Source organism: Schistocerca piceifrons, chromosome 6 (genome assembly GCF_021461385.2).
Source record: "Schistocerca piceifrons isolate TAMUIC-IGC-003096 chromosome 6, iqSchPice1.1, whole genome shotgun sequence".
Classification (NCBI taxonomy): Eukaryota; Metazoa; Arthropoda; class Insecta; order Orthoptera; family Acrididae; genus Schistocerca; species Schistocerca piceifrons.
In genome coordinates, this window is record NC_060143.1 from 261,479,561 (window position 1) to 261,493,601 (window position 14,041).

At 37.2% G+C, this 14,041-nt stretch overlaps 1 protein-coding gene across 1 annotated transcript in view; it reads left to right on the top strand.

The window, feature by feature from the left end:
* The window catches only part of LOC124802893 (minichromosome maintenance domain-containing protein 2-like), a 135,611-nt gene that overhangs the window by 76,299 nt on the left and 45,271 nt on the right, over positions 1-14,041 (top strand). The window lies entirely within an intron of this gene.

A 14,041-nucleotide genomic window follows, 5' to 3' on the forward strand; every position in this document is an offset into this window, starting at 1 on the left:
TTTAAGTTTATTCATACCAGAGATTGCTGGTTCTCATGTACTTAAGCTGAGATTAATTTGGAACCCTCTCACCACATCCCCCTTGTCCCTTCCCTTCATCTCTTGCATGCCTGTATTAATACTGTACTTTTGTTCTAATGTGATCTTTGCACTCTCAATTGTGATTATTACTTTTCCTAAAGGAATTAAAAATCATTTAGCATGATGTGCTGTCTTTATGGTTTTTCAGTTGATTTTTTGTTAATTATCTGTCAAAATATTGTATTGTATTGTATTTTTATTGATCCAGGCAATCATAGTATTGTACAGCTGTACATATGGTACTGGACAGGTCAAGAGAGCTGTTTACAAGTAATTTTTACAAATTGATTTTTACATTATTTTGTAGCAACGAAATTATCTATCTTAAACAAAACAGTTAATACAAATCATAGAATTGTACATATGATGTTGGACAGGTCACGAGAACATATTTGTAAGTAATTTTAATAAATTGATTTTACATTATTTTGTAATGAGGAAGTTAGCTATCTTTAACAAAACAGTAAATACAAATGTTGTATAGTAAAATACAAACAGCCAATACAAATGCAATAGTAAAACAGTCCAGTATATGTCATCGACATGCACAGTATATAATAAATCCAGTATACTTCATAGACATGCACGGTATATAATTTTCAGAGCTGATTGAACATTTATCATAAAGTTGTGTACAATTTTAACCCCTTTCAAAAAAATGATCAGCTGCATAAAAGCAATGGTCCAAGAGATATTTTTTAACTTATGTGTGAAGGCTCTTGGGTTCTTTGTTGCTTTGATTTCATTTGGTAAATTATTATACATTTTTATCCCAACATTTAAAACACTTTTTTGGTAGCAGATAGTTCTGGACTGAATCATATGTAGGTCAGATTGCTGCCTTGTTGCATAGTTATGAATATCTCCATTGAATTTTAATGTACAGTCATTGTTTAACAGGTATGACTTGACAAATGAGATGATATTACAAATGTAAGCAGAGGGCAGTGTCATAATGCCATTTGTTTTGAAATGAAATGTTGTCTGCATCATTTGTTATGTCCTAGGTTACATATTACGCGTATTGCCTTTTTTTGCATTTTGAAAATATATCCACCTCCAGTTGAGTTCCCCCAAAATATGATTCATTACTGTAACGTAGAGTGGAAGTAAGCATAATACACATGTATGAGAACAGATTTTGTGACTGATTTTTTGAGTATCCTTAAAATGTAACACACAATTGACAGCTTTTTTGAGATATAATTTGTGTGAGTCTCCCACTCAAGATTTTCTTCAAGCCATATGAAAAAAAAACTTGACAGAGTCCACACACATAAGCTCTTGGTTATTTAGAATCACATTGGGCATTTCTTGTTTTTGGGATGAGAGTCTGAAGTTTATGTACGTTGTTTTCTGTATATTTATAATCAGTTTATTCTTGTTGAACCATTTGCTGAGTGACGACATAAGCGTTTTAATTTTTTGGTTGTGGTCCTCTGTATCAGTATACTCGTGTCATCAGCAAATAGTGTGGTATGTCCTGTAGAAAGCTTCATGCCTATGTCATCGATGTACAGCATAAACAGTATGGGTCCCAGGATTGAGCCTTGTGGCACACCATATCTAATAGGCATTGTGTCAGAGGAGTGGACAGTAGATTGATGGGTGGTTGTATATAGCTTTTTTTTGCCTCTGTATATGTCTGCTTGTGTCTGTATATATGTGGATGGATATGTGTGTGTGTGCGTGCGCGAGTGTATACCCGTCCTTTTTTTCCCCCTAAGGTAAGTCTTTCCGCTCCCGGGATTGGAATGACTCCTTACCTTCTCCCTTAAAACCCAAATCCTTTCGTCTTTCCCTCTCTTTCACTCTTTCCTGATGAGGCAGCTGCTGGTTGCGAAAGCTAGAATTTTGTGTGTATGTTTGTGTGTCTATCGATGTGCCAGCGCTTTCGTTTGGTAAGTCACATCATCTTTGTTTTTAGATATATTTTTTCCCCTATGGGCCTACTGAATATATTGCTTCCCCCTACTTATACCTCCCGAGGAGATCACGAATGTAAAATTAGAGAGATTAGAGCGCGCACGGAGGCTTTCAGACAGTCGTTCTTCCCGCGAACCATACGCGACTGGAACAGGAAAGGGAGGTAATGACAGTGGCACGTAAAGTGCCCTCCGCCACACACCGTTGGGTGGCTTGCGGAGTATAAATGTAGATGTAGATGTTTCCTTCTAATATATACATATATATATATATATATATTTTTCAAAATTAATTTCAACTTTTTGAAATCTCTGACAGGTAAGATTCTAACCATTTGTTTGCGATTCCTCTTATACCTTTATTTGCTAACTTCTTAAGGAGTGTGGTCTGGTCAATTACATCAAAGGCTTTGGATAAATATAAAAAGATACCAGATGTGATTTCCTTATTATCCAGTGCTTTTAAGGTTTTGTTAAGATACTCATAAATAGCTGTGGTAGTTGTCTTTTGCTTTCTGAAACTATGCTGGTGTTTTGTTAATAAGGATAGTTTATTAGTAAAATCTTCCAATCTGGTGTAAAATAATTTTTCAAATATTTTTGAGAATGAGCTGAGTTGTGCTAGGGGCCTGTAATTGGCTACATCATTTTTAGGGCCATTTTTGTGAAGTGGGGTAATTTTAGAAGTCTTTAGTAGGCCAGGGAAAACTCCATTTGTACAGGATGCATTTATTATGTGGATTAGGGGTTCTACAATGGATTCTCCACATTTCTTTACAATTACATCAGGACTGTTGTCACTGCCACTGGAGTACTTATTCTTTAGTCCTTTTATAGCTGTAAGTACTTCAGTATTGGAGACTTTGTGAAGAAACATTGATGCCTGTACTGGTATGGTTTCTATTAGTGTTTGGTGTTTATTTGGTCTGTGGCAGTTTTTCTTTATCAGGTTTTCACCTATTTTGCTAAGATAGTCGTTAAAACCATCTATTTTTTGGGGATCTGATGTGATTTCATCATTTAGGTTTAGTTTTAATGTTTTGTTTATAACATGCTGCTTACTGTTTGTTTCATTTTTTACAACTGTCCACAAGGCTTTCATTTTATTGTTAGATTCCTTTATAAATTTATCATTGTATAATTTTTTTGCTTGTTGGATTACTTTTCTGTAGATTGCAAAATAGGTCTTGTAATATGACCTAAACTGATCATCGACTTCATGGTGTTTCATGTGATTTTTAAGTCACGCTTTTTTTTTGCTGGAAATCCTTATCCCTTTTGTTACCCATGAGTTTGTGTGTGTTTCCGAATTATCCTGGATTTCAGTGGAAATGCAATATTGAAGTGGTGGAGAAACGTTTCATGGAAGGAATTAAATATGTAGTTTGTATCATTTTCTTTATAGACCTCTGCCCAATTTTCAGCCTTTAACAGACAGTTAAAAAGCCTTATATTATCATCATTAAATTGCCTTTGCATTTTAGTTATTGTGGGATATGACAAATTAACTCAGCACTTCTACAACCAAGTCAGTCAGTGGTATGTTGTAATAGCAAATTATGTGATGGCAGAATGCTGTGAGTCGAGAGCTCCAATGTTATGATAGATAACACTTGGCATGATACTCTGAAGTAAAGTTTTTTTCTCTGGTATGTTAACTTATTTGCCTATGAATCTAAGTACACTTAATGTGTCATACATATTTTGTGATGTTTCTAGACAGATATTCTGATGATAGGCAATGTCTGAAACATTACTAATTACTGGTCAGAAGTGGCTAAAACATATACTGTTTGCTTAACATTTGCTGGTGATTTACCCATAATTTAATCCTTGTACACTATTTCCTTTTGCATTTATTTTAAAAAATAAAAGTAACTTCCTATACATATATAATGGTACACTGTACTTGGAAATTCAATCTTTATTTTTTGCTGTTTTGAGTGTTCACTTAAATTATGAATTATTTAAAAATACATAAAACATGAATCACATAACCCGCTGGAATACTAAGAAACACTTCCAGAATTTCTGTAGAATGAGTTAACACCATTATTCCAATCACTTTACAGAAAACTATCAGAACAATTATTTTAACTCTTTCACTTTACAATTTATTACTATATTTGGTGGGATGAATGTGTAAGATACACTACTTCTTGAAAAGCTGCTGGCAACCAAAACATTTTTATTGAAAATGTATGTACAATATTGTGCAAGTGTTTATTTAGGCAAATAGTAATAATTAAATAAACTGAAAGTAAGTTGTTTCTGTACACTGCATGATTTTGAAATATATTCCAATTAATTCACAAAATTTACTTCCTTTATGCAATTTTCAAGTGCATCTTTACTTCAATGGTACTTACTCCTTACTTTCACTTGCCTCTTTTTTTCCATCACCTCAGTTAATTTCCTTCATTTCATTCTTTTACAAATGTCTGCCATGTCATGTCTGCCATGTCATCAGGCGTAGCCTATCTAACCCATAACCAGTTTGGTTGGGTCATACGGATGCCAAGGAATCTGGTTTATGTTTAGACTGAATACTTGTAAAATTCTAGTGCTGTAGGTCTACATACTTTGCAGACTTTCCACTCTGAACTGTAAAACCAAGTGGTTGTTTTTAGAGCTGGTAAGGTTGGGGCCAGACTGACCCCACCATACTGTTTGTGGGATTTCTCTAACGAATTGTTTCCTGTTCCTATAGATTAAAACAATGTTATATTCTCATAAAGTAATGAAAGTAAGTGATCAACTTGATGAATGGCTACAGTCTATCCTTGACTAAGTACAGCTACACACACTGATTAACCAGACATTTTTGCATGAAATCAATGAAGCCTTGATAGGTCGCTGGAGGGAGTTGGCACCAGATCTGCACACAGAGGTCACCTAATTCTTGTAAATACTGGGGAGTGAGCTCTGATGCCACAGTCAAGTTCAATCACATGCCAGTCTGTGTGATGGGCAAAATCAAGTATGTCTGTGTGATCACCCTGTGTGAGTTCTTAAATGCAAAATTTAGGACTTCTGCCTTCCTTTTGCCCTCTTCTACAGAAAGTAACCAGCTACAACTCCAAGTCAGGCCTTTATCTGGATTATATAACAGCCATGACAGTAATGAAAATGAGGTAGAAAATGAAGAGGTGTTGGAAGAGGTCATATTTTGATCTAGCACTTATCAGGCATTGGTCCTGCATAGGTCTTCAAAATTCTTGTTCTGAATGCAGCATCTGGTCATTCCATGTAATGGGTAATATTTTCGGAGAAATTCTTAGTGCAATGAATGATTTTTTTCTTTTTTTGTGAATCCATCGGAGATGGGATAAAGGACTTCAGATGGCTTCAAATTCTTGTGAAAAACCTTGTACCAAACAGCTGTTTTTCTATTTATAAATCCTTTACTATATGCAACTAGTTTCGGCATCCCATTAATCTTAAGGCTATATGTAAAACACCGGATAAATACATCACATAGTTGGTCTGCATTGTGCAGGTGCCACCAGTTGGTTGTGTGTTGTTGTTTTTTTTTTCCGTGGACTTATTCAGACCAACGTGGACACCTCAGTCATAAGACAACTAGTTATATTTATACAATTATATGCATGGTATCCATTCTTTCAGACATCCGAAAGAACAGTCACCATGCATACAATTGTATCTAAACATAGCCTAGCTTGGCATTGGGGAACTTTTTTCAGTTCAGATGCACTCATATACTCAGAGCCATTTGCAGGAATAAGGGTACTAATGCAGTAGTGACATATGGAATTTTGGGCTGGATGGGAGACTTGCTGAGGTAATCCACATAGTCGGGAAGGGCACTGTGTCTAGGTAGTGAAGTAGTCAGTGTAACTGCCTTGAGAGCAGGAAACACAGGTTCAAATCCCAATCCAGTAAAAGATTTCTTGTGTCACCATTGATCTAGGTCAACAACACAGCAAGGAAGCATTTAACAAAATTATCATAATATGTTTATGTCAGAGGTATCCACATGGAACTGAAGGAGACATTCACAGAATCTAATAACGAAACTGTTGGGACCTGCACAACGCAGACCAACTATGTAGATATGTTTATCTGGTGGTTTGCATACAGCCTTAAGATGGCTGCCATTGGGTCACCGAAACTACATGCATGCATGTAATAATGGATTGATCGTAGAAAAACAGCTGTTTGATACAAGGTTCTTCACAAGAACAAATAAAAAAATTCTGAAAAACCAGACTATTTCTCCAACAGAAAATACCTGATTGGTGATATATGTCATGCAATTTAAGGCACTCTTGAGATTATTATCCTATTCAGCTTTCTTAAAGTAAAAATGTTTTTACAATGATGTCTACACAAGTTTATCTTGTCCGTCTTTTCTATAACTTTTGCAAGCTTTATAATAAAATTTATACCAAAAGTTTTCTGTACTGTTTACTTATCCTGTAACTACAGCTAATTGATGCATAACATAGTGCTATTGTGATGGGGTTTACTCATATGTTAATCCAACCGACAGGTTTGGTTCTTAAGGTTTCAAGAAAATAGTCGGGTTTTTCAGAATTTTTTCATTTGTCCTTGTGAAGAACCTTGTATCAAACAGCTGTTTTTCTACGATCAGTCCATATATTATGCACATGTCAGAACCATTTCAATGTAAACATTTAAATTATGGTGAGGAGTATGATTTTTAACATGCTGCACAAGTTTGATTTTAATTGCTTTAACCAAAGAAAACTAGGTTGAACCTCTTGCACAGCCCACTTTTGTATATTATCCCTTAACTGTCACAAAGTTGCCAGCAGCCATGGCAGATGGCTCTGCTGTGGCTGGTGTTGGCCTCACAGCACTTACCATGTTAAGTAATTGTTGTTGTTGTTGTTGTGGTCTTCAGTCCTGAGACTGGTTTGATGCAGCTCTCCATGCTACTCTATCCTGTGCAAGCTTTTTCATCTCCCAGTACCTACTGCAACCTACATCCTTCTGAATCTGCTTAGTGTATTCATCTCTTGGTCTCCCTCTACGATTTTTACCCTCCACGCTGCCCTCCAATACTAAATTGGTGATCCCTTGATGCCTCAGAACATGTCCTACCAACCGATCCCTTCTTCTGGTCAAGTTGTGCCACAAACTTCTCTTCTCCCCAATCCTATTCAATACTTCCTCATTAGTTATGTGATCTACCCATCTAATCTTCAGCATTCTTCTGTAGCACCACATTTCGAAAGCTTCTATTCTCTTCTTGTCCAAACTATTTATCGTCCATGTTTCACTTCCATACATGGCTACACTCCATACGAATACTTTCAGAAATGACTTCCTGACACTTAAATCAATACTGGATGTTAACAAATTTCTCTTCTTCAGAAACGCTTTCCTTGCCATTGCCAGCCTACATTTTATATCCTCTCTACTTCGACCATCATCAGTTATTTTGCTCCCCAAATAGCAAAACTCCTTTACTACTTTAAGTGCCTCATTTCCTAATCTAATTCCCTCAGCATCACCCGACTTAATTAGACTACATTCCATTATCCTTGTTTTGCTTTTGTTGATGTTCGTCTTATATCCTCCTTTCAAGACACTGTCCATTCCATTCAACTGCTCTTCCAAGTCCTTTGCTGTCTCTGACAGAATTACAATGTCATCGGCGAACCTCAAAGTTTTTATTTCTTCTCCATGAATTTTAATACCTACTCCGAATTTTTCTTTTGTTTCCTTTACTGCTTGCTCAATATACAGATTGAACAACATCGGGGAGAGGCTACAACCCTGTCTTATTCCCTTCCCAACAACTGCTTCCCTTTCATGTCCCTCGACTCTTATAACTGCCATCTGGTTTCTGTACAAATTGTAAATAGCCTTTCGCTCCCTGTATTTTACCCCTGCCACCTTTAGAATTTGAAAGAGAGTATTCCAGTCAACATTGTCAAAAGCTTTCTCTAAGTCTACAAATGCTAGAAACGTAGGTTTGCCTTTCCTTAATCTTTCTTCTAAGATAAGTCGTAAGGTCAGTATTGCCTCACGTGTTCCTGTGTTTCTACGGAATCCAAACTGATCTTCCCCGAGGTTGGCTTCTACTAGTTTTTCCATTCGTCTGTAAAGAATTCGTGTTAGTATTTTGCAGCTGTGACTTATTAAGCTGATAGTTCGGTAATTTTCACATCTGTCAACACCTGCTTTCTTTGGGATTGGAATTATTATATTCTTATTGAAGTCTGAGGGTATTTCGCCTGTTTCATACATCTTGCTCACCAGATGGTAGAGTTTTGTCAGGACTGGCTCTCCCACGGCCGTCAGTAGTTCCAATGGAATATTGTCTACTCCGGGGGCCTTGTTTCGACTCAGGTCTTTCAGTGCTCTGTCAAACTCTTCACGCAGTATCGTATCTCCCATTTCATCTTCATCTACATCCTCTTCCATTTCCATAATATTGTCCTCAAGTACATCGCCCTTGTATAGACCCTGTATATACTCCTTCCACCTTTTTACTTTCCCTTCTTTGCTTAGAACTGGGTTTCCATCTGAGCTCTTGATATTCATACAAGTGTTTCTCCTTTCTCCAAAGGTCTCTTTAATTTTCCTGTAGGCGGTATCTATCTTACCCCTAGTGAGATAGGCCTCTACATCCTTACATTTGTCCTCTAGCCATCCCTGCTTAGCCATTTTGCACTTCCTGTCGATCTCATTTTTGAGACGTTTGTATTCCTTTTTGCCTGTTTCACTTACTGCATTTTTATATTTTCTCCTTGCATCAATCAAATTCAATATTTCTTCTGTTACCCAAGGATTTCTACTAGCCCTCGTCTTTTTACCTACTTGATCCTCTGCTGCCTTCACTACTTCATCCCTCAAAGCTACCCATTCTTCTTCTACTGTATTTATTTCCCCCATTCCTGTCAATTGCTCCCTTATGCTCGCCCTGAATCTCTGTACAACCTCTGGTTCTTTTAGTTTATCCAGGTCCCATCTCCTTAAATTCCCACCTTTTTGCAGTTTCTTCAGTTTTAATCTACAGGTCATAACCAATAGATTGTGGTCAGAGTCCACATCTGCCCCTGGAAATGTCTTACAATTTAAAACCTGGTTCCTAAATCTCTGTCTTACCATTATATAATCTATCTGATACCTTTTAGTATCTCCAGGGTTCTTCCATGTATACAACCTTCTTTCATGATTCTTAAACCAAGTGTTAGCTATGATTATGTTGTGCTCTGTGCAAAATTCTACCAGGCGGCTTCCTCTTTCATTTCTGTCCCCCAATCCATATTCACCTACTATGTTTCCTTCTCTCCCTTTTCCTACACTCGAATTCCAGTCACCCATGACTATTAAATTTTCGTCTCCCTTCACTATCTGAATAATTTCTTTTATTTCATCATACATTTCTTCAATTTCTTCGTCATCTGCAGAGCTAGTTGGCATATAAACTTGTACTACTGTAGTAGGTGTGGGCTTCGTGTCTATCTTGGCCACAATAATGCGTTCACTATGCTGTTTGTAGTAGCTTACCCGCATTCCTATTTTCCTATTCATTATTAAACCTACTCCTGCATTACCCCTATTTGATTTTGTGTTTATAACCCTGTAGTCACCTGACCAGAAGTCTTGTTCCTCCTGCCACCGAACTTCACTAATTCCCACTATATCTAACTTCAACCTATCCATCTCCCTTTTTAAATTTTCTAACCTACCTGCCCGATTAAGGGATCTGACATTCCACACTCCGATCCGTAGAACGCCAGTTTTCTTTCTCCTGATAACGACATCCTCTTGAGTAGTCCCCGCCCGGAGATCCGAATGGGGGACTATTTTACCTCCGGAATATTTTACCCAAGAGGACGCCATCATCATGTAATCATACAGTAAAGCTGCATGCCCTTGGGAAAAATTACGGCTGTAGTTTCCCCTTGCTTTCAGCCGTTCGCAGTACCAGCACAGCAAGGCCGTTTTGGTTATTGTTACAAGGCCAGATCAGTCAATCATCCAGACTGTTGCCCTTGCAACTACTGAAAAGGCTGCTGCCCCTCTTCAGGAACCACACGTTTGTCTGGCCTCTCAACAGATACCCCTCCGTTGTGGTTGCACCTACGGTACGGCAATCTGTATCGCTGAGGCACGGAAGCCTCCCCACCAACGGCAAGGTCCATGGTTCATGGGGGGGGGGGGGGGGTAATTAGCAGAATTAACTGAATTATTGGGCAAAAACATGACATTAAATGGAAATTCCTCAGACATTAGAATTTTGGATGCACTTTTTAAATAAGACTTCTAGATGCATATACTTCATGCTCAAGGCCACAGAAAGCTGTTAACACATCAACTGCAGTTTTGTCACTGGAAGCCACACACCTGATGCCATATACATGGTGACAAAACATCCATCACCAAGCATGTCATAACTGACATGTTAAATATAGAAAATTAGACCAAGAAATTCAGCAAAATAAATTCTCGGGGACTGTTTTAATACAAAAAATAACAACTGGAACTGAATAAACAATTTTCAGATTGTCCACACAAATTTTGCTTTTTGACTTCATTCAGTTGTCAAGTGGAAAACATTTGTACTGGACGATTTTGGTGAATACTCATACTTTACCTGTGAAAAATAGCAAAACCATTTGAAATGGCTATGTCCATAGTCCAATTAATGTTATAGTATGGTAGTATTTCAGTTACATTTTGTTAACTATATGCAATAGGATAGATGAGTCAAAAGAAACGCACAAACAGTGACATTTTCTTTATTAAGAACACTCGGATTTCCACATCACCCTGAGGTACCGAGTATGATGCGTTACTCATTGTTTTACATGGCGAGTTTCCCCAGTAGGCCTATAAACCATGATACACAAACATGCACACACAACTGTAAAAATTTAATTTTTAGAGTATGTGTGATCAAAGCCAACATGCACACTCAACACTTCACTGTCGGGTTGCACCAAAGCACTTGCAACATTCGACTTTTCAGCCAGGGTTGGTTTACCAAACAAACTTTTTGGACTGAAGTTCTGTTTATTAGATGTGCGTTGCACTTGCAACTTCTCACTGCTGGCGCAGTGTGGACCTTCTTTCTTGGAGCGAGAGTTAACAAGTGACAGCAAATGGTCAACTGCTTTTTCCACTGTCTCTTCCGTTTCAGTATCTAATGAATCTACATGGTTTAGCAGGACTTTTAATTTAGCTTTCAACTGTGTTCCCCGTGAAGCAGTTGCCTCATCATTTTGCTTTTTCATTGAGGACAAAATAGCAGATGCCTGTTGTATCGAAGTGGTTTCTTTATCTTTGACTGTTTTACTGAAATGTAAGTCATATGTCATTGATACAGCATGAATGTGTTTACAAATGTTCAGATTTATTAAATTGTCTGGACAACAGCAAGAGAAACTGTGAATGCAAATATTACAAGTGCAACACAAAAGTCTGCAACTGAGGTTGCATTCTAGTGCTTTTAAAGTAACAGTGTATGTGATGCCACTTGTTGATTGAGATTTCAAATAAAATCGTTTGCCATCACTATTGGCCGTGATTTGGCCTCTGTCAATTTTTTTGGATTCTCTATGCCGTTCTTGAATTTTCTCTATTCGATGAGTATGTCCACCCTTGTAGAGCTTAATAATTCTTTCAAAAGATTTGTCTCTTACTAATTTCATTAGTACCAGCAGCAACTTGTCCAGTCTATTATTGGTCTTGCCATCAAGGTAGCAGTACTTTAATACTCTATGCATGGCTTCCAGATGCATGTTTGTGTTTATGTTTAAATTACGCCGATAACAATACGCCCAATGTTGGGGCCTGAATCCGTAATGATTTGTGAAATACATTCCAAATTCTCTTGTGTCTTCGTCCTCTTGTAGCTCCCTCTCAAACAACTCTAGCAACTCACTGAACTTTTCTATATCTGCTTCTTCTAACAGCATACGCAAAGCTTTGTAAACCTGCGTTTGCTTGTTTGGGCCACCATGCACTTTCCTCAAGTTGCTTCTCCAGCTGCGGTCAATATGCCACGTACATAGCAAATTGTGTTCTGCCAGACCCATTACACCTGCCCAAGCACATCGAAAAACATTTGTGTCGTCTGACAAACACAGTTGATTTGATAACTCCTGCTTTCTCCCTGACACAAGTAAAGAACTGTGTCATTATGGCTGTATTCTCTTTATTAGAAATGCAAAATGCCACTGGAATACCACTCCCAAATTCATCTATAACTAGCAATGTTGTCACTAATAATTTGTACACGTTTGTGCAATGTGTCGAGTCTACACAAACAATATTGGAACCGAATTTTCTAAGCAATTCGCTTTGGAATGGTGTCATTAACACTATCATTGTGTCTTCACTCGATAAATTTGCCATGTTTTGACCAGTTTGTTTGTGCATCAGAACACAGTCTTTCATTCTTTCTAAAAAAATACTCACACTAATTTCATCACTAGAATGGTACTGGTGAGGATCAATTAGAAATTCCCTTTTGATATTGTGAAGATCCTTCCGAGTAAGGAGGTGCAGTCTCTCAACCTCCTCACAATGTATGGAATCTCTCACATCATCCAAAATCCTCTGGAACGTCACACCCTCAGCAATTTTCCCTGCAACATTTCTACTATGAATAAAGCTACAACCATAACGTTAAACAAATACTACTACCTATACCTAATATTTCACTGTTTGTGCAATTTTGTCAGGACAAATACTGGTTGCCAGTAAATAAACAGTTAACACAATGCATTGTCATTGCTGCAAGTTATGATGTTAGGGTCACAAAAACAGTCATTACAACTCAAGTATATAGAAATTACACCTTTCACAGATCTAAACTGTATCTTTACTTCTAATTATATTGGTAAGGTATCCAGACGGCATGTATTCAATTGTGTATAATGTAACAGGTGAAGAATACATCAGGTGGTGGGCAAAACTTCTAAGGTCACAGTAGCACCTAATTACTACAGGGTGGATGAACTAAAAATGTCCTGCAACAAGTGTTTAGTGAAAAGTGATTACAAGACAAACAATAGAAATCTCCTACATACTATGAAATGCACATCCATTCACTAACAACAAATTACTTCCTCAAACATCAGCCAACAGTTCATTACCAACATTTTATTATACACAGGCTGGCACATTGAGTCATGGCACAGTGTTAAAATTGCCAGTCAGCTGTACTTTCAAAACCAACTGTTCATAAAACTACCACAAGGGACATTTTCACTTCTGTCACCTCAAATCAAATATTTATTACATCCTGAATTAGCACAATATATTAGGTTACCATGCAATGTATATGAAAGTATTAATTATATCAAAGATAGAAAAAGAAAATATCAAAGAATTAAAAAAATGGGAACTGATCACTAAATATAATGTTCCAGTTGTAATGTCATGATTTACCCAGGAATATGCGATTATTCGAGTGTACGCACCCAGAAAGGCAAAGACTAGTAGAAAGATACTTCCTGGACATCTCTCCAAGAAGTCCGAGAAAAAAAATTGAGGAAGGAATTTGTTATTATAGGAAACACGGGTGCAAGAGGAGGAACCAGGTACCCTGTTCTCGTATAGCAGTGGAGGAAACTAAAGAACTGGTAATAATTACAATAGCAAAAATCTGATGGAAATTTATGAATAATTCATGATCAAAAAATTAACAATACTTTAAGAGAAAGATTAACAACTTCACACATTCAATGTATTTCATTCTGACTCCACACCTGAATTGTGACATTACTCAGAAATTTGGTTAGCAAATGGATTTGCAGAGCAGTATCATTGTGACATTACATAATTTTACTGTGTAATGGCATGTGCAGCACCTATTCTTTCTAGTCTGTTGATGAAGTATTGTCACTGTTTTGTCATCTATAAACAAAGATATATAAGTGTTTTCTTTTACTCCATCTTAGTACATGCACGAAACTGTGCAAAAAAGGTAAACATTTTGTTCACATAACAGTTGCAAATACTATCAGTTAAAAGGCAAGGAGCTTAAAATGACTAAGATCATCTGTTGATCAATGAGTCTCTTTACC